We start from the raw sequence: 19,170 nt of genomic DNA on the forward strand, positions 1-19,170 counted from the left end.
ACTTCAGCAACTGTGCATTGCATTGCCATGTAATGTGATGCAATGCTATCTTTCTAGCTCTCCCTTTTTACTTCCTTTTGGATAAACAGACATATTAGGCAAGCATTTTGGAGCTTTCACCTAAATAACTACAGGTGGTGAGATAAGCTGCACAATATAATTGACCTTTCAGTATATTGTTGCACACACACCATCTATTTAGCAAATGCCCTTGTTATCAACAGCAGCCTTTTAAACTCACCTGAGCTAACAGGTATGTGCGCTGGTTACTCTGCTGCGCTTAAAATTTCTTTTTTGGTTTGCTACAATGCCTTTTCTGAAACGTTGTCTCCTTCTGCTGGAACACTGACTTCTTTCATTTAATGCCTGCAGACTATAAAAGAGAACCCAACCCAAAAAGTTTGGTTGATTAGTCTGTGGCATTCTGTTAAACTGTTGCTTATGGCGGTCTCTGTGAGCTTCTCAGCGACATTCAGCCAGCCAGGTATCCTGCCTGCAGTAGATGGAATGTGGCAATGGAACGCTGGCTGCGCGTGTCATAATAGGCTCTGAGCCTTTATATACCTGTGCACAGCAGCAGCCACCTTCAGTCTGCTGCTGGACAGCCAGCAGCAGCAGCAGCAGGAGAGGTATGTAATCAGGAGCCCTCCTGCTAAGGGTAGACAGCTGCTCGTTCCACCCCACCCCCCGCCTTAATTGGTTCTCCTCCCTTCCAACGGTGTTGAGGCGGGTGGGAACAGCAGGGGGTGAAGGTGCTGTGTTTAAAGAGGTGAAGTTATGCAGATCTAAAACGCGTGGATTGCAGCAGCAGCAAGCCGAAAAGTGCAGGCATGTAAGGGATCTAGAGGTTGACAACATGTCTTCTTAACGGGAGTCCAGGAGCTCATCTCCACAAATGGACTTTTCAGGATCCTTGGGTGGCTCCGTAGTTTGAAACCAATTCTGGTTATCGCTTCTCGGCCTTTTGGCTAAGATCAAGTGTAGTATCTGTTCTTATCAGTTTAATATCTGATACGTCCCCTATCTGGGGACCATATATTAAATGGATTTTTAGAACAGGGAGATGGAAAAAGAGCTTGCTCTGTCCACTCCACGCATTGACCTGGTATTGCAGTATCTCCAGGACCGGTGCACCCCTTCTTTAATGCAGTTTCTAAAATCAGAAAGAATTGAATTCAATGTTTTTTGTTCATTTTGCTTGTTTGTCGGATTTTGGGATGGACTCTTTGGCTTTGCTTTTCTTCTCCTCATTGGATTTTTCATGTTCAAAGTTGCAGAAGCCAGATTACAAGCTCATTTTGGTTCAACTTCAGCAACTGTGCATTGCATTGCCATGTAATGTGATGCAATGCTATCTTTCTAGCTCTCCCTTTTTACTTCCTTTTGGATAAACAGACATATTAGGCAAGCATTTTGGAGCTTTCACATAAATAACTACAGGTGGTGAGATAAGCTGCACAATATAATTGACCTTTCAGTATATTGTTGCACACACACCATCTATTTAGCAAATGCCCTTGTTATCAACAGCAGCCTTTTAAACTCACCTGAGCTAACAGGTATGTGCGCTGGTTACTCTGCTGTGCTTAAAATTTCTTTTTTGGTTTGCTACAATGCCTTTTCTGAAACGTTGTCTCCTTCTGCTGGAACACTGACTTCTTTCATTTAATGCCTGCAGACTATAAAAGAGAACCCAACCCAAAAAGTTTGGTTGATTAGTCTGTGGCATTCTGTTAAACTGTTGCTTATGGCGGTCTCTGTGAGCTTCTCAGCGACATTCAGCCAGCCAGGTATCCTGCCTGCAGTAGATGGAATGTGGCAATGGAACGCTGGCTGCGCGTGTCATAATAGGCTCTGAGCCTTTATATACCTGTGCACAGCAGCAGCCACCTTCAGTCTGCTGCTGGACAGCCAGCAGCAGCAGCAGCAGGAGAGGTATGTAATCAGGAGCCCTCCTGCTAAGGGTAGACAGCTGCTCGTTCCACCCCACCCCCCGCCTTAATTGGTTCTCCTCCCTTCCAACGGTGTTGAGGCGGGTGGGAACAGCAGGGGGTGAAGGTGCTGTGTTTAAAGAGGTGGAGTTATGCAGATCTAAAACGCGTGGATTGCAGCAGCAGCAAGCCGAAAAGTGCAGGCATGTAAGGGATCTAGAGGTTGACAACATGTCTTCTTAACGGGAGTCCAGGAGCTCATCTCCACAAATGGACTTTTCAGGATCCTTGGGTGGCTCCGTAGTTTGAAACCAATTCTGGTTATCGCTTCTCGGCCTTTTGGCTAAGATCAAGTGTAGTATCTGTTCTTATCAGTTTAATATCTGATACGTCCCCTATCTGGGGACCATATATTAAATGGATTTTTAGAACAGGGAGATGGAAAAAGAGCTTGCTCTGTCCACTCCACGCATTGACCTGGTATTGCAGTATCTCCAGGACCGGTGCACCCCTTCTTTAATGCAGTTTCTAAAATCAGAAAGAATTGAATTCAATGTTTTTTGTTCATTTTGCTTGTTTGTCGGATTTTGGGATGGACTCTTTGGCTTTGCTTTTCTTCTCCTCATTGGATTTTTCATGTTCAAAGTTGCAGAAGCCAGATTACAAGCTCATTTTGGTTCAACTTCAGCAACTGTGCATTGCATTGCCATGTAATGTGATGCAATGCTATCTTTCTAGCTCTCCCTTTTTACTTCCTTTTGGATAAACAGACATATTAGGCAAGCATTTTGGAGCTTTCACCTAAATAACTACAGGTGGTGAGATAAGCTGCACAATATAATTGACCTTTCAGTATATTGTTGCACACACACCATCTATTTAGCAAATGCCCTTGTTATCAACAGCAGCCTTTTAAACTCACCTGAGCTAACAGGTATGTGCGCTGGTTACTCTGCTGCGCTTAAAATTTCTTTTTTGGTTTGCTACAATGCCTTTTCTGAAACGTTGTCTCCTTCTGCTGGAACACTGACTTCTTTCATTTAATGCCTGCAGACTATAAAAGAGAACCCAACCCAAAAAGTTTGGTTGATTAGTCTGTGGCATTCTGTTAAACTGTTGCTTATGGCGGTCTCTGTGAGCTTCTCAGCGACATTCAGCCAGCCAGGTATCCTGCCTGCAGTAGATGGAATGTGGCAATGGAACGCTGGCTGCGCGTGTCATAATAGGCTCTGAGCCTTTATATACCTGTGCACAGCAGCAGCCACCTTCAGTCTGCTGCTGGACAGCCAGCAGCAGCAGCAGCAGGAGAGGTATGTAATCAGGAGCCCTCCTGCTAAGGGTAGACAGCTGCTCGTTCCACCCCACCCCCCGCCTTAATTGGTTCTCCTCCCTTCCAACGGTGTTGAGGCGGGTGGGAACAGCAGGGGGTGAAGGTGCTGTGTTTAAAGAGGTGGAGTTATGCAGATCTAAAACGCGTGGATTGCAGCAGCAGCAAGCCGAAAAGTGCAGGCATGTAAGGGATCTAGAGGTTGACAACATGTCTTCTTAACGGGAGTCCAGGAGCTCATCTCCACAAATGGACTTTTCAGGATCCTTGGGTGGCTCCGTAGTTTGAAACCAATTCTGGTTATCGCTTCTCGGCCTTTTCGCTAAGATCAAGTGTAGTATCTGTTCTTATCAGTTTAATATCTGATACGTCCCCTATCTGGGGACCATATATTAAATGGATTTTTAGAACAGGGAGATGGAAAAAGAGCTTGCTCTGTCCACTCCACGCATTGACCTGGTATTGCAGTATCTCCAGGACCGGTGCACCCCTTCTTTAATGCAGTTTCTAAAATCAGAAAGAATTGAATTCAATGTTTTTTGTTCATTTTGCTTGTTTGTCGGATTTTGGGATGGACTCTTTGGCTTTGCTTTTCTTCTCCTCATTGGATTTTTCATGTTCAAAGTTGCAGAAGCCAGATTACAAGCTCATTTTGGTTCAACTTCAGCAACTGTGCATTGCATTGCCATGTAATGTGATGCAATGCTATCTTTCTAGCTCTCCCTTTTTACTTCCTTTTGGATAAACAGACATATTAGGCAAGCATTTTGGAGCTTTCACCTAAATAACTACAGGTGGTGAGATAAGCTGCACAATATAATTGACCTTTCAGTATATTGTTGCACACACACCATCTATTTAGCAAATGCCCTTGTTATCAACAGCAGCCTTTTAAACTCACCTGAGCTAACAGGTATGTGCGCTGGTTACTCTGCTGCGCTTAAAATTTCTTTTTTGGTTTGCTACAATGCCTTTTCTGAAACGTTGTCTCCTTCTGCTGGAACACTGACTTCTTTCATTTAATGCCTGCAGACTATAAAAGAGAACCAACCCAAAAAGTTTGGTTGATTAGTCTGTGGCATTCTGTTAAACTGTTGCTTATGGCGGTCTCTGTGAGCTTCTCAGCGACATTCAGCCAGCCAGGTATCCTGCCTGCAGTAGATGGAATGTGGCAATGGAACGCTGGCTGCGCGTGTCATAATAGGCTCTGAGCCTTTATATACCTGTGCACAGCAGCAGCCACCTTCAGTCTGCTGCTGGACAGCCAGCAGCAGCAGCAGCAGGAGAGGTATGTAATCAGGAGCCCTCCTGCTAAGGGTAGACAGCTGCTCGTTCCACCCCACCCCCCGCCTTAATTGGTTCTCCTCCCTTCCAACGGTGTTGAGGCGGGTGGGAACAGCAGGGGGTGAAGGTGCTGTGTTTAAAGAGGTGGAGTTATGCAGATCTAAAACGCGTGGATTGCAGCAGCAGCAAGCCGAAAAGTGCAGGCATGTAAGGGATCTAGAGGTTGACAACATGTCTTCTTAACGGGAGTCCAGGAGCTCATCTCCACAAATGGACTTTTCAGGATCCTTGGGTGGCTCCGTAGTTTGAAACCAATTCTGGTTATCGCTTCTCGGCCTTTTGGCTAAGATCAAGTGTAGTATCTGTTCTTATCAGTTTAATATCTGATACGTCCCCTATCTGGGGACCATATATTAAATGGATTTTTAGAACAGGGAGATGGAAAAAGAGCTTGCTCTGTCCACTCCACGCATTGACCTGGTATTGCAGTATCTCCAGGACCGGTGCATCCCTTCTTTAATGCAGTTTCTAAAATCAGAAAGAATTGAATTCAATGTTTTTTGTTCATTTTGCTTGTTTGTCGGATTTTGGGATGGACTCTTTGGCTTTGCTTTTCTTCTCCTCATTGGATTTTTCATGTTCAAAGTTGCAGAAGCCAGATTACAAGCTCATTTTGGTTCAACTTCAGCAACTGTGCATTGCATTGCCATGTAATGTGATGCAATGCTATCTTTCTAGCTCTCCCTTTTTACTTCCTTTTGGATAAACAGACATATTAGGCAAGCATTTTGGAGCTTTCACCTAAATAACTACAGGTGGTGAGATAAGCTGCACAATATAATTGACCTTTCAGTATATTGTTGCACACACACCATCTATTTAGCAAATGCCCTTGTTATCAACAGCAGCCTTTTAAACTCACCTGAGCTAACAGGTATGTGCGCTGGTTACTCTGCTGCGCTTAAAATTTCTTTTTTGGTTTGCTACAATGCCTTTTCTGAAACGTTGTCTCCTTCTGCTGGAACACTGACTTCTTTCATTTAATGCCTGCAGACTATAAAAGAGAACCCAACCCAAAAAGTTTGGTTGATTAGTCTGTGGCATTCTGTTAAACTGTTGCTTATGGCGGTCTCTGTGAGCTTCTCAGCGACATTCAGCCAGCCAGGTATCCTGCCTGCAGTAGATGGAATGTGGCAATGGAACGCTGGCTGCGCGTGTCATAATAGGCTCTGAGCCTTTATATACCTGTGCACAGCAGCAGCCACCTTCAGTCTGCTGCTGGACAGCCAGCAGCAGCAGCAGCAGGAGAGGTATGTAATCAGGAGCCCTCCTGCTAAGGGTAGACAGCTGCTCGTTCCACCCCACCCCCCGCCTTAATTGGTTCTCCTCCCTTCCAACGGTGTTGAGGCGGGTGGGAACAGCAGGGGGTGAAGGTGCTGTGTTTAAAGAGGTGGAGTTATGCAGATCTAAAACGCGTGGATTGCAGCAGCAGCAAGCCGAAAAGTGCAGGCATGTAAGGGATCTAGAGGTTGACAACATGTCTTCTTAACGGGAGTCCAGGAGCTCATCTCCACAAATGGACTTTTCAGGATCCTTGGGTGGCTCCGTAGTTTGAAACCAATTCTGGTTATCGCTTCTCGGCCTTTTCGCTAAGATCAAGTGTAGTATCTGTTCTTATCAGTTTAATATCTGATACGTCCCCTATCTGGGGACCATATATTAAATGGATTTTTAGAACAGGGAGATGGAAAAAGAGCTTGCTCTGTCCACTCCACGCATTGACCTGGTATTGCAGTATCTCCAGGACCGGTGCACCCCTTCTTTAATGCAGTTTCTAAAATCAGAAAGAATTGAATTCAATGTTTTTTGTTCATTTTGCTTGTTTGTCGGATTTTGGGATGGACTCTTTGGCTTTGCTTTTCTTCTCCTCATTGGATTTTTCATGTTCAAAGTTGCAGAAGCCAGATTACAAGCTCATTTTGGTTCAACTTCAGCAACTGTGCATTGCATTGCCATGTAATGTGATGCAATGCTATCTTTCTAGCTCTCCCTTTTTACTTCCTTTTGGATAAACAGACATATTAGGCAAGCATTTTGGAGCTTTCACCTAAATAACTACAGGTGGTGAGATAAGCTGCACAATATAATTGACCTTTCAGTATATTGTTGCACACACACCATCTATTTAGCAAATGCCCTTGTTATCAACAGCAGCCTTTTAAACTCACCTGAGCTAACAGGTATGTGCGCTGGTTACTCTGCTGCGCTTAAAATTTCTTTTTTGGTTTGCTACAATGCCTTTTCTGAAACGTTGTCTCCTTCTGCTGGAACACTGACTTCTTTCATTTAATGCCTGCAGACTATAAAAGAGAACCAACCCAAAAAGTTTGGTTGATTAGTCTGTGGCATTCTGTTAAACTGTTGCTTATGGCGGTCTCTGTGAGCTTCTCAGCGACATTCAGCCAGCCAGGTATCCTGCCTGCAGTAGATGGAATGTGGCAATGGAACGCTGGCTGCGCGTGTCATAATAGGCTCTGAGCCTTTATATACCTGTGCACAGCAGCAGCCACCTTCAGTCTGCTGCTGGACAGCCAGCAGCAGCAGCAGCAGGAGAGGTATGTAATCAGGAGCCCTCCTGCTAAGGGTAGACAGCTGCTCGTTCCACCCCACCCCCCGCCTTAATTGGTTCTCCTCCCTTCCAACGGTGTTGAGGCGGGTGGGAACAGCAGGGGGTGAAGGTGCTGTGTTTAAAGAGGTGGAGTTATGCAGATCTAAAACGCGTGGATTGCAGCAGCAGCAAGCCGAAAAGTGCAGGCATGTAAGGGATCTAGAGGTTGACAACATGTCTTCTTAACGGGAGTCCAGGAGCTCATCTCCACAAATGGACTTTTCAGGATCCTTGGGTGGCTCCGTAGTTTGAAACCAATTCTGGTTATCGCTTCTCGGCCTTTTGGCTAAGATCAAGTGTAGTATCTGTTCTTATCAGTTTAATATCTGATACGTCCCCTATCTGGGGACCATATATTAAATGGATTTTTAGAACAGGGAGATGGAAAAAGAGCTTGCTCTGTCCACTCCACGCATTGACCTGGTATTGCAGTATCTCCAGGACCGGTGCATCCCTTCTTTAATGCAGTTTCTAAAATCAGAAAGAATTGAATTCAATGTTTTTTGTTCATTTTGCTTGTTTGTCGGATTTTGGGATGGACTCTTTGGCTTTGCTTTTCTTCTCCTCATTGGATTTTTCATGTTCAAAGTTGCAGAAGCCAGATTACAAGCTCATTTTGGTTCAACTTCAGCAACTGTGCATTGCATTGCCATGTAATGTGATGCAATGCTATCTTTCTAGCTCTCCCTTTTTACTTCCTTTTGGATAAACAGACATATTAGGCAAGCATTTTGGAGCTTTCACCTAAATAACTACAGGTGGTGAGATAAGCTGCACAATATAATTGACCTTTCAGTATATTGTTGCACACACACCATCTATTTAGCAAATGCCCTTGTTATCAACAGCAGCCTTTTAAACTCACCTGAGCTAACAGGTATGTGCGCTGGTTACTCTGCTGCGCTTAAAATTTCTTTTTTGGTTTGCTACAATGCCTTTTCTGAAACGTTGTCTCCTTCTGCTGGAACACTGACTTCTTTCATTTAATGCCTGCAGACTATAAAAGAGAACCCAACCCAAAAAGTTTGGTTGATTAGTCTGTGGCATTCTGTTAAACTGTTGCTTATGGCGGTCTCTGTGAGCTTCTCAGCGACATTCAGCCAGCCAGGTATCCTGCCTGCAGTAGATGGAATGTGGCAATGGAACGCTGGCTGCGCGTGTCATAATAGGCTCTGAGCCTTTATATACCTGTGCACAGCAGCAGCCACCTTCAGTCTGCTGCTGGACAGCCAGCAGCAGCAGCAGCAGGAGAGGTATGTAATCAGGAGCCCTCCTGCTAAGGGTAGACAGCTGCTCGTTCCACCCCACCCCCCGCCTTAATTGGTTCTCCTCCCTTCCAACGGTGTTGAGGCGGGTGGGAACAGCAGGGGGTGAAGGTGCTGTGTTTAAAGAGGTGGAGTTATGCAGATCTAAAACGCGTGGATTGCAGCAGCAGCAAGCCGAAAAGTGCAGGCATGTAAGGGATCTAGAGGTTGACAACATGTCTTCTTAACGGGAGTCCAGGAGCTCATCTCCACAAATGGACTTTTCAGGATCCTTGGGTGGCTCCGTAGTTTGAAACCAATTCTGGTTATCGCTTCTCGGCCTTTTGGCTAAGATCAAGTGTAGTATCTGTTCTTTTAAAAACACAAGAGCTACGATCTACACTTGACGAGAGCGATCGAACTCGGAAGGAGAAGAGCTTCGGAGCCCAGCTGACATCGGAGAACGAAGGCGGATATCGGTGGGAGGAAGAAGCTCTAAAGAATCCAGAAGAAGACGAAGACTCGGAGAAGAATCGGGCTGTCCTGTGGAATCTTCGAGGAAGAAAATCATCGAGACAAAGACCTTTCGGGGAATTTGTCCAGAACACGACGGGAGAAGAATCTGCATAGCTCCACCCATTCCGGGAAGAGTTCCAGATCCAGCTCCAAGAAGTAACTGCAGGAGGAAAGCCATGGCAAGCGCTGCGAGGAAGGCCGAAAAGAAGAGCCTGGAGCTGGGGACAGCCAGGAGGGCCCAGCCAGGAGCCGATTCTGACCCCAAGGACTCTGCCTCCACGACTGGCCAGCAGAAGGGACCCCAGAAGCCCCGCCACGAAGCTCCAGCCCTGGAGCCATGGATGCGGCAGACGGTGGCCCTGAAGCTGAAGGAAGTGGATGGGAGGGTGCCGGACATGTCCTCGGACGTGTTCTGCCAGAAGATGATGCTGGATCGAGGCTTCTCCAGGTCGGACACCCTCAGCATCCAGACCTTCTTGACGGGGATCTTCTTCGTCACCTTCGCCACTGTGAACACCTGCAGGAGGTTCTGGGAAATGGTAAGCGCAAAAGGACCGGATAATTCTTTCTCTGCCTTTACAGGTAGCTGCCCTATCCAGAGGGATGAAAGGAGGATCACGGTCTCCATGCGCAACCCGCACACCCCAGGCCAAGACATCTGTACCTTCCTGAGACGCTTCTGTTTGGTTGTGAAGGAACCCTCTCACATCCTGAATGGACTCGGCTTCTGGACAGGTAAGTGGTCGGTGACCGTTAGACTTCACAGGGACCTGGCGTACTCAGACGGACTTCGGCACCTGCCCCCGACATTCTCCCTGGGCAACTCCTACGGCCTCATCTATTACCCGGACATGCCGCGGAACTGCAGGAGATGCGGCAAGAACGGCCACGAGATGAAGGACTGCAAGGAGGATGCCTGCAGGATTTGTCGAGTGACGGGACACAGCTCGAAGGACTGCCCGAAGAAGACGTCCTGCAACCTGTGTGGGCTGGCGGCTCATCTGTACAAGGATTGCCCCAGGCGTGAGAGATCCTGGGCATCGGTGGTTGCGACGACCCCAGCTACGGAGGACAAGGCCCCGACGACCAGGCCTGTGAAGGTCAAGGACGCGACGACCAAGGCCCCAGCGGCCAAGGCCGAGACGACCAAGGCCAAAGCGGTCAAGGAGTCGGTGGCCAAAGCCCCAGCGACGGTCCCAGCAGCTCCGAAGCAGAAGAAAAAGTCAAAGGAGGGTAAGAGTTCTGTCACCCCTCTCTCGATCCCTCCCCCTGCCACCCCCGTCCAATCCCCCCCCACCCCGGCCACCCCTGCTGAGGATTCCACTTCCTCTTCCTCCTTCCCCTACTCCTCAGCAGGTGTCCTTTCCCCTGCCCCGGCAGCCACTCTCCCTCCCCAGACCATGGTAGCGGTGGAATTAACCTTTCCTCCACCCGCCGCTATCTATTCCGAGGAGGATTTTCCCCTTCTTGTCTCCCCAGTTCCAACCCGGGGAAAGAGGAAGGTGGAGGACAGCCCTGCTACTGAATCCTCCAAAAAGAAGATTCTGGATTTCGTAGGCGAAAAGGAGGATACCCTCCCTGAGCCAGAAGAGATGGAGCACATGGTTGAGACCCTGGTGGCCGAGCCAGAAGAGGAGGAACTGGTGGTCGCCGAGATCGAGGCCGCGCTGCTTGACCAGATGGAGGAAGAGGGCCTGCTGGTGATCCCGTCACCAGCAGTCAACACCGACGAGGGACCACCCGACCGGAGTGGTAACTAAGGTGTATTGCCTGCGCTAACTTTTTCTTTTTTCCCTACATGATGGCTAATATTAACTTATTTTCCATTAATGTCAGGAGCATCAAGGACAAGTTCAGACGTCAGACTATTTATGCCTTCCTTACTTCCCAGTTGTGTGATGTTTATATGTTGCAGGAATGTTCCCTTCCCTCCTCTAGGTCCTTCAAACATCTGGCCAGGGAGTGGTCCCACGGTCCATCCTACTGGTCCGGTGGGGGTGACTGCAAGTCTGCGGGGGTCGCAATTCTGATCAGGGGGGGCGCATTCACGCTTGAGTCCGTCCAGGAGCTCATCTGCAGCAGGGCTCTTGTTGTAGATGGCAACTGGGCGGGAGAACCTGTCAGGTTCATCAACGTGTATGCGTCCCCACTGAAGAATGAGCGTTTGGAGCTTTTCCAGACCCTGCGGCTTCAGCTTGCCACCACCAGGACCTTAGTGATGGCCGGGGATTTCAACTGCCCCATCGAGGAGGACGGTCGTAGTTCTGGCACATCTGCCAAGTTGGACATCACGTCCAAGCTGCTCATCGAGATGGTAACCGAGGCCTCTCTTCAGGACGTGGTGGGCTCCATGGGGAGAGGCTCCACGAACTATTCGTGGAGCCGACCCGATGGCTCACTCCGCTCCAGGATTGACTTTGTGTTCACCTCTCGGGCAGTCAGGCAGAGTAGGCACTCGATGGTCTCCTGCTTCTTCTCCGACCACAGAGCCATTCACTTACAAGGTGTCCTCGGCGACGGTTTTCCGTCCGGCCCCGGCTCCTGGAAGCTGAATTGTGCTCTGCTGGCTCAGGATGAAGTCGTGGAGGAGCTGAGAGCAGCCTACGCAATGTGGCAGTCCTACAAGGGTAGCTTCCAAACAGTCTCTGATTGGTGGGAATATGTTAAACTTGAGTTTCGCTGTTTCTTTCAGGCCAAGGGTCGACAACAGGCGTGTGAGAAGAGGAGGGACTTCAGAGGGCTGCAGCGCGAGCTGCGGTCGCTGCAGGACCTTCTTCACTGCGGCTGGGACGTGAGGGAGGAGCTGGAGGAGACCAAGAAGAGCCTGAAAAGGCACTTTGAGGAGGAGTCCAAGCGAATCATCTTCCGTTCCAAAGTGGAGAATCTGGAGAAGGGTGAGAAATGTAACTCATTCTTTTTCAGGAAACTTCATGCCGGTCACACGCCCCTGAATGAGCTGCGAGACGAGAGCGGAAACATGCGACGTGGGAAGGAGGACGTGATGAGGGTCGTCAGCGACTTCTACAGCGAACTCTACTCCCACAAGACTACCGACCCCGACGCTGCTGATAAGTTCCTGTCAGGTATCACTAACCATCTTGATCCTGCAGGCACGGCAGCCTTGGACAAACCTCTGATGGTGGGCGAATTGCTCTCTGCCGCTAAATCCTTTAGGACCGGCAGGACCCCGGGCAGTGATGGTCTTCCAGCGGAGCTCTATGTAGCGCTGGGAGACCTCATCTGTCCGGACCTGTTGGACCTGTACGAGGAGATGGTGGTGGAGGGTAGAATGCCTCCATCTTTGAGGGAAGGAATGGTCACGATCCTGTACAAGCGGAAGGGAGAGAGGTGCGACCTGAGGAATTGGCGTCCCATCACTCTGCTCAACGTGGACTACAAGATCCTGGCCAAGACGATGGCGACACGACTTAAGACGGTCATCGGACGGATCATCCACCCGGACCAGACCTGCGGCATCCCTGGACGTCGCATCGCAGACAGCCTCGCTCTCGTGCGGGACACGGTCGAGTACATCAAGGTCCGCCGCGCACACGCGGCCCTGGTCTCCTTGGATCAGGAGAAGGCCTTCGACCGGGTTTCCCACGAGTTCATGGGCCGAGCTCTGCACCGGTTAGGTTTGGGTAACATGTTTTGTTCGTATGTCCGTCTGATGTATTTTGATATCCACAGCTCGGTGTTGGTGAACGGCTGGAAGACTGACCCCTTCCCTGTCCTCTCTGGGGTCAGACAAGGCTGCCCTCTATCACCTCTTCTTTTTGTTTGTGTTATAGAACTCTTCGCAGAGGCTATCCGGCAGAATGGAGAGATCAGAGGGATCACCGCACCGGGTCCGGGACGACACGAGGTCAAGTGCTCGCTCTACATGGACGACGTCACCGTCTTCTGCGCTGATCGTGGTTCAGTCGACGCCCTCGTCCAGACGTGTGAGAGGTTCGGCCGGGCTTCAGGGGCCAAAGTCAACTGCAGGAAGTCGGAAGCCATGCTCTTCGGGGATTGGCAGCCGGCCTCCTCCGCCCCCTTCCCCTTCAACATTCAACCGGATTTCCTCAAGGTGCTGGGAGTCTGGTTCGGGAAGGAAGGAGCGGCCCTCAAGTCCTGGCAAGAACGCTTGGCCAAGGTGAAGCAACGGATCGGACTCTGGAGCCTCAGACACCTCACTTGTGAGGGTAAGGCACTCATCCTGCGTAATGAGGTCCTGCCCGTCTTGCAGTACACGGCGCAGGCCTGGCCCCCACACGTCACTGTGTGCAGGGCCATTACCAGGACAGTGTTTCACTTTGTCTGGGGATCCAAGATGGACAGAGTCAGGCGGGCCGTCATGTACAAGGAGCCTCGCAAGGGTGGGAAGGGCGTTCCAGATATCCCCACCCTCCTGCGATCCTCTTTTGTGTGTGATTGTGTCCGCCGGACTTTGCAAGTCAAGAATGGCTCCGCGGGCAGGTCCATGTCTCGCTTCTTCCTGCTTCCTCTTTGGAGGCGACTCGGCTGGGACAAGTGGGACAGCTCCTTCCCCTACAACTGGACGACGCCATGGTTCTACGGAGACGTCGTTCGATTTGTGGGGGAGCATCAACTGGAGGGACTCAAGCCCGACTTGTGGAAGCCCAAAACTATCCACAAGCTAATCAGAGCCAAGGATGACGTGGAGAACATCACAGGACTTCACCAGGACACGCTGGAGACTGTGTGGACAAATGTGTCGTCTGACAGGCTGACCAACGGGCACAAGGACTTGTCGTGGATGGCGATTCAGGGCGGACTGCCCGTCCGGTCATTCATGCATGCCCGGAACCTGTGCAAGACCCGGTACTGCCCAAGGTGCCCCTTCGTGGAGGAAACATCTTTGCACACTTTTTGGGACTGCGGATTTGCACAGCGCCTATTGACTGCACTTGAGGACGACCTGAGGAACTCTGTCCCCAGGGCGAGCCTATCGCACCATTCTGTGCTTTACGGACTCTTCCCTGGGGTTCATACCGTCGGAGCCATCCAGGAGGCTTGGCGCCTTATGAACTGCTTCAAGGATGCCGTTTGGGTCGCCAGGAACCGGCTCATCTTGAGGAGGGAGAGGATGTCCATCCAGGACTGCCGCAGGCTGATCCACAGCCTGTTCAGAGACTATTCCATCATGGACGGTCCGGAGGACGAGGACGAGGACTAAACCCCTCCTCCCCCTCTCCCCTTATGTGTCTTGTCTTTCAATAAAGCTTCGGGCCTGTGATTTTCCCCTCCCCATCCCCTTTTTCCCAATCCCCATCCCTTATCACGGTTCGTCGTACTGTATTGATTGACATGCTTTTTCTTTCAGATTGAGTGTTTTGTGTAGCATAGGGGTGTGATGTGTCTAGTTAGTGCGTCGTATCCTCATGCTATGTAAATATGATGTAGAATTCTGTGTGTACTGGGCTGCGGCACTGTACACTGTCTGTTAACTTATTTTTTGTGCTAATAAAAGATATATTCAATCAAAAAAATCTGTTCTTATCAGTTTAATATCTGATACGTCCCCTATCTGGGGACCATATATTAAATGGATTTTTAGAACAGGGAGATGGAAAAAGAGCTTGCTCTGTCCACTCCACGCATTGACCTGGTATTGCAGTATCTCCAGGACCGGTGCACCCCTTCTTTAATGCAGTTTCTAAAATCAGAAAGAATTGAATTCAATGTTTTTTGTTCATTTTGCTTGTTTGTCGGATTTTGGGATGGACTCTTTGGCTTTGCTTTTCTTCTCCTCATTGGATTTTTCATGTTCAAAGTTGCAGAAGCCAGATTACAAGCTCATTTTGGTTCAACTTCAGCAACTGTGCATTGCATTGCCATGTAATGTGATGCAATGCTATCTTTCTAGCTCTCCCTTTTTACTTCCTTTTGGATAAACAGACATATTAGGCAAGCATTTTGGAGCTTTCACCTAAATAACTACAGGTGGTGAGATAAGCTGCACAATATAATTGACCTTTCAGTATATTGTTGCACACACACCATCTATTTAGCAAATGCCCTTGTTATCAACAGCAGCCTTTTAAACTCACCTGAGCTAACAGGTATGTGCGCTGGTTACTCTGCTGCGCTTAAAATTTCTTTTTTGGTTTGCTACAATGCCTTTTCTGAAACGTTGTCTCCTTCTGCTGGAACACTGACTTCTTTCATTTAATGCCTGCAGACTATAAAAGAGAACCCAACCCAAAAAGTTTGGTTGATTAGTCTGTGGCATTCTGTTAAACTGTTGCTTATGGCGGTCTCTGTGAGCTTCTCAGCGACATTCAGCCAGCCAGGTATCCTGCCTGCAGTAGATGGAATGTGGCAATGGAACGCTGGCTGCGCGTGTCATAATAGGCTCTGAGCCTTTATATACCTGTGCACAGCAGCAGCCACCTTCAGTCTGCTGCTGGACAGCCAGCAGCAGCAGCAGGAGAGGTATGTAATCAGGAGCCCTCCTGCTAAGGGTAGACAGCTGCTCGTTCCACCCCACCCCCCGCCTTAATTGGTTCTCCTCCCTTCCAACGGTGTTGAGGCGGGTGGGAACAGCAGGGGGTGAAGGTGCTGTGTTTAAAGAGGTGGAGTTATGCAGATCTAAAACGCGTGGATTGCAGCAGCAGCAAGCCGAAAAGTGCAGGCATGTAAGGGATCTAGAGGTTGACAACATGTCTTCTTAACGGGAGTCCAGGAGCTCATCTCCACAAATGGACTTTTCAGGATCCTTGGGTGGCTCCGTAGTTTGAAACCAATTCTGGTTATCGCTTCTCGGCCTTTTGGCTAAGATCAAGTGTAGTATCTGTTCTTATCAGTTTAATATCTGATACGTCCCCTATCTGGGGACCATATATTAAATGGATTTTTAGAACAGGGAGATGGAAAAAGAGCTTGCTCTGTCCACTCCACGCATTGACCTGGTATTGCAGTATCTCCAGGACCGGTGCACCCCTTCTTTAATGCAGTTTCTAAAATCAGAAAGAATTGAATTCAATGTTTTTTGTTCATTTTGCTTGTTTGTCGGATTTTGGGATGGACTCTTTGGCTTTGCTTTTCTTCTCCTCATTGGATTTTTCATGTTCAAAGTTGCAGAAGCCAGATTACAAGCTCATTTTGGTTCAACTTCAGCAACTGTGCATTGCATTGCCATGTAATGTGATGCAATGCTATCTTTCTAGCTCTCCCTTTTTACTTCCTTTTGGATAAACAGACATATTAGGCAAGCATTTTGGAGCTTTCACCTAAATAACTACAGGTGGTGAGATAAGCTGCACAATATAATTGACCTTTCAGTATATTGTTGCACACACACCATCTATTTAGCAAATGCCCTTGTTATCAACAGCAGCCTTTTAAACTCACCTGAGCTAACAGGTATGTGCGCTGGTTACTCTGCTGCGCTTAAAATTTCTTTTTTGGTTTGCTACAATGCCTTTTCTGAAATGTTGTCTCCTTCTGCTGGAACACTGACTTCTTTCATTTAATGCCTGCAGACTATAAAAGAGAACCCAACCCAAAAAGTTTGGTTGATTAGTCTGTGGCATTCTGTTAAACTGTTGCTTATGGCGGTCTCTGTGAGCTTCTCAGCGACATTCAGCCAGCCAGGTATCCTGCCTGCAGTAGATGGAATGTGGCAATGGAACGCTGGCTGCGCGTGTCATAATAGGCTCTGAGCCTTTATATACCTGTGCACAGCAGCAGCCACCTTCAGTCTGCTGCTGGACAGCCAGCAGCAGCAGCAGCAGGAGAGGTATGTAATCAGGAGCCCTCCTGCTAAGGGTAGACAGCTGCTCGTTCCACCCCACCCCCCGCCTTAATTGGTTCTCCTCCCTTCCAACGGTGTTGAGGCGGGTGGGAACAGCAGGGGGTGAAGGTGCTGTGTTTAAAGAGGTGGAGTTATGCAGATCTAAAACGCGTGGATTGCAGCAGCAGCAAGCCGAAAAGTGCAGGCATGTAAGGGATCTAGAGGTTGACAACATGTCTTCTTAACGGGAGTCCAGGAGCTCATCTCCACAAATGGACTTTTCAGGATCCTTGGGTGGCTCCGTAGTTTGAAACCAATTCTGGTTATCGCTTCTCGGCCTTTTGGCTAAGATCAAGTGTAGTATCTGTTCTTATCAGTTTAATATCTGATACGTCCCCTATCTGGGGACCATATATTAAATGGATTTTTAGAACAGGGAGATGGAAAAAGAGCTTGCTCTGTCCACTCCACGCATTGACCTGGTATTGCAGTATCTCCAGGACCGGTGCACCCCTTCTTTAATGCAGTTTCTAAAATCAGAAAGAATTGAATTCAATGTTTTTTGTTCATTTTGCTTGTTTGTCGGATTTTGGGATGGACTCTTTGGCTTTGCTTTTCTTCTCCTCATTGGATTTTTCATGTTCAAAGTTGCAGAAGCCAGATTACAAGCTCATTTTGGTTCAACTTCAGCAACTGTGCATTGCATTGCCATGTAATGTGATGCAATGCTATCTTTCTAGCTCTCCCTTTTTACTTCCTTTTGGATAAACAGACATATTAGGCAAGCATTTTGGAGCTTTCACCTAAATAACTACAGGTGGTGAGATAAGCTGCACAATATAATTGACCTTTCAGTATATTGTTGCACACACACCATCTATTTAGCAAATGCCCTTGTTATCAACAGCAGCCTTTTAAACTCACCTGAGCTAACAGGTATGTGCGCTGGTTACTCTGCTGCGCTTAAAATTTCTTTTTTGGTTTGCTACAATGCCTTTTCTGAAATGTTGTCTCCTTCTGCTGGAACACTGACTTCTTTCATTTAATGCCTGCAGACTATAAAAGAGAACCCAACCCAAAAAGTTTGGTTGATTAGTCTGTGGCATTCTGTTAAACTGTTGCTTATGGCGGTCTCTGTGAGCTTCTCAGCGACATTCAGCCAGCCAGGTATCCTGCCTGCAGTAGATGGAATGTGGCAATGGAACGCTGGCTGCGCGTGTCATAATAGGCTCTGAGCCTTTATATACCTGTGCACAGCAGCAGCCACCTTCAGTCTGCTGCTGGACAGCCAGCAGCAGCAGCAGCAGGAGAGGTATGTAATCAGGAGCCCTCCTGCTAAGGGTAGACAGCTGCTTGTTCCACCCCACCCCCCGCCTTAATTGGTTCTCCTCCCTTCCAACGGTGTTGAGGCGGGTGGGAACAGCAGGGGGTGAAGGTGCTGTGTTTAAAGAGGTGGAGTTATGCAGATCTAAAACGCGTGGATTGCAGCAGCAGCAAGCCGAAAAGTGCAGGCATGTAAGGGATCTAGAGGTTGACAACATGTCTTCTTAACGGGAGTCCAGGAGCTCATCTCCACAAATGGACTTTTCAGGATCCTTGGGTGGCTCCGTAGTTTGAAACCAATTCTGGTTATCGCTTCTCGGCCTTTTGGCTAAGATCAAGTGTAGTATCTGTTCTTATCAGTTTAATATCTGATACGTCCCCTATCTGGGGACCATATATTAAATGGATTTTTAGAACAGGGAGATGGAAAAAGAGCTTGCTCTGTCCACTCCACGCATTGACCTGGTATTGCAGTATCTCCAGGACCGGTGCACCCCTTCTTTAATGCAGTTTCTAAAATCAGAAAGAATTGAATTCAATGTTTTTTGTTCATTTTGCTTGTTTGTCGGATTTTGGGATGGACTCTTTGGCTTTGCTTTTCTTCTCCTCATTGGATTTTTCATGTTCAAAGTTGCAGAAGCCAGATTACAAGCTCATTTTGGTTCAACTTCAGCAACTGTGCATTGCATTGCCATGTAATGTGATGCAATGCTATCTTTCTAGCTCTCCCTTTTTACTTCCTTTTGGATAAACAGACATATTAGGCAAGCATTTTGGAGCTTTCACCTAAATAACTACAGGTGGTGAGATAAGCTGCACAATATAATTGACCTTTCAGTATATTGTTGCACACACACCATCTATTTAGCAAATGCCCTTGTTATCAACAGCAGCCTTTTAAACTCACCTGAGCTAACAGGTATGTGCGCTGGTTACTCTGCTGCGCTTACAATTTCTTTTTTGGTTTGCTACAATGCCTTTTCTGAAACGTTGTCTCCTTCTGCTGGAACAATGACTTCTTTCATTTAATGCCTGCAGACTATAAAAGAGAACCCAACCCAAAAAGTTTGGTTGATTAGTCTGTGGCATTCTGTTAAACTGTTGCTTATGGCGGTCTCTGTGAGCTTCTCAGCGAC

At 48.1% G+C, this 19,170-nt stretch overlaps 10 non-coding genes and 1 pseudogene across 10 annotated transcripts; all 11 read left to right on the top strand.

The window, feature by feature from the left end:
• The first annotated feature begins 948 nt into the window (after positions 1-948).
• Positions 949-1,139, top strand: LOC141236445 (U2 spliceosomal RNA). Its single transcript, XR_012302097.1, has one exon. It is a non-coding gene; the product is annotated as a U2 spliceosomal RNA (small nuclear RNA).
• A 1,115-nt stretch (positions 1,140-2,254) lies between these two features.
• On the top strand, positions 2,255-2,445 carry LOC141236446 (U2 spliceosomal RNA). Its single transcript, XR_012302098.1, has one exon. It is a non-coding gene; the product is annotated as a U2 spliceosomal RNA (small nuclear RNA).
• A 1,115-nt stretch (positions 2,446-3,560) lies between these two features.
• Positions 3,561-3,751, top strand: LOC141236684 (U2 spliceosomal RNA). The gene has a single exon (XR_012302334.1). It is a non-coding gene; the product is annotated as a U2 spliceosomal RNA (small nuclear RNA).
• Positions 3,752-4,865: 1,114 nt separating this feature from the next.
• Positions 4,866-5,056, top strand: LOC141236620 (U2 spliceosomal RNA). Its single transcript, XR_012302272.1, has one exon. It is a non-coding gene; the product is annotated as a U2 spliceosomal RNA (small nuclear RNA).
• Positions 5,057-6,171: 1,115 nt separating this feature from the next.
• Positions 6,172-6,362, top strand: LOC141236685 (U2 spliceosomal RNA). Its single transcript, XR_012302335.1, has one exon. It is a non-coding gene; the product is annotated as a U2 spliceosomal RNA (small nuclear RNA).
• A 1,114-nt stretch (positions 6,363-7,476) lies between these two features.
• LOC141236621 (U2 spliceosomal RNA) lies at positions 7,477-7,667 on the top strand. Its single transcript, XR_012302273.1, has one exon. It is a non-coding gene; the product is annotated as a U2 spliceosomal RNA (small nuclear RNA).
• A 1,115-nt stretch (positions 7,668-8,782) lies between these two features.
• LOC141236772 (U2 spliceosomal RNA) lies at positions 8,783-8,860 on the top strand (annotated as a pseudogene).
• A 5,564-nt stretch (positions 8,861-14,424) lies between these two features.
• LOC141236708 (U2 spliceosomal RNA) lies at positions 14,425-14,618 on the top strand. Its single transcript, XR_012302358.1, has one exon. It is a non-coding gene; the product is annotated as a U2 spliceosomal RNA (small nuclear RNA).
• Positions 14,619-15,730: 1,112 nt separating this feature from the next.
• Positions 15,731-15,921, top strand: LOC141236448 (U2 spliceosomal RNA). Its single transcript, XR_012302100.1, has one exon. It is a non-coding gene; the product is annotated as a U2 spliceosomal RNA (small nuclear RNA).
• A 1,115-nt stretch (positions 15,922-17,036) lies between these two features.
• On the top strand, positions 17,037-17,227 carry LOC141236449 (U2 spliceosomal RNA). The gene has a single exon (XR_012302101.1). It is a non-coding gene; the product is annotated as a U2 spliceosomal RNA (small nuclear RNA).
• A 1,115-nt stretch (positions 17,228-18,342) lies between these two features.
• On the top strand, positions 18,343-18,533 carry LOC141236450 (U2 spliceosomal RNA). The gene has a single exon (XR_012302102.1). It is a non-coding gene; the product is annotated as a U2 spliceosomal RNA (small nuclear RNA).
• Positions 18,534-19,170: the final 637 nt, after the last annotated feature.

Source organism: Phyllobates terribilis, unplaced genomic scaffold (assembly GCF_046119375.1).
Source record: "Phyllobates terribilis strain yellow unplaced genomic scaffold, ASM4611937v1 Scaffold_710__1_contigs__length_769263, whole genome shotgun sequence".
In the NCBI taxonomy this organism is placed as follows: domain Eukaryota; kingdom Metazoa; phylum Chordata; class Amphibia; order Anura; family Dendrobatidae; genus Phyllobates; species Phyllobates terribilis.